The sequence below is a fragment of the Brassica oleracea genome, chromosome C1, assembly GCF_000695525.1.
Source record: "Brassica oleracea var. oleracea cultivar TO1000 chromosome C1, BOL, whole genome shotgun sequence".
NCBI lineage: Eukaryota > Viridiplantae > Streptophyta > Magnoliopsida > Brassicales > Brassicaceae > Brassica > Brassica oleracea.
Genome location: NC_027748.1, coordinates 15,459,798 through 15,460,348, shown reverse-complemented (window position 1 = coordinate 15,460,348; position 551 = coordinate 15,459,798).

Below are 551 nucleotides of genomic sequence, written 5' to 3'. Positions count from 1 at the left end.
CTGCGTCTACACGAACGAAGAAGAAAAACTTCCTCCACGAGTTGAAGTTAGAAGTGAACCCCTTTACCACCGACATGAAGTTCCGAGGAACTATCCTGTACGTGTCCGTGTCCCGGATGATCTGTAATCGAAGAAGCGCTTCGAAATGATCAACGGTGAGAGAGAGACCATGTTCGTAGCGCAGGACCAGGATCCCTATGAGGTGCTGGATGCTAAGAGGATTCAGTTGGCTTATCGCCACCCTGAAACTACCCAACACACAGAAGATGATCTCGGGGATCGGAAACCATAAACGGCAACGCACTACAAATGCCTCGTAACAAGTAAAGAAGCCTCCGGGGGAGTACTAGCGCACTCTCCTTGACAAGGAATCCTGAATTCCACCGCGTCCGAAATATGGTAGAACGACCGCATGACCTCGAGAAATCCGCTAGTGCTCCTACTCGGCGCGCCTTCCTCCACCGGACGACGGTTCATGACCGGGAACGATTTTTTTAAGGGAGGCGTGATCGAACCGTAACACGCCACCCACCATGCTTCATTCTCGGCGG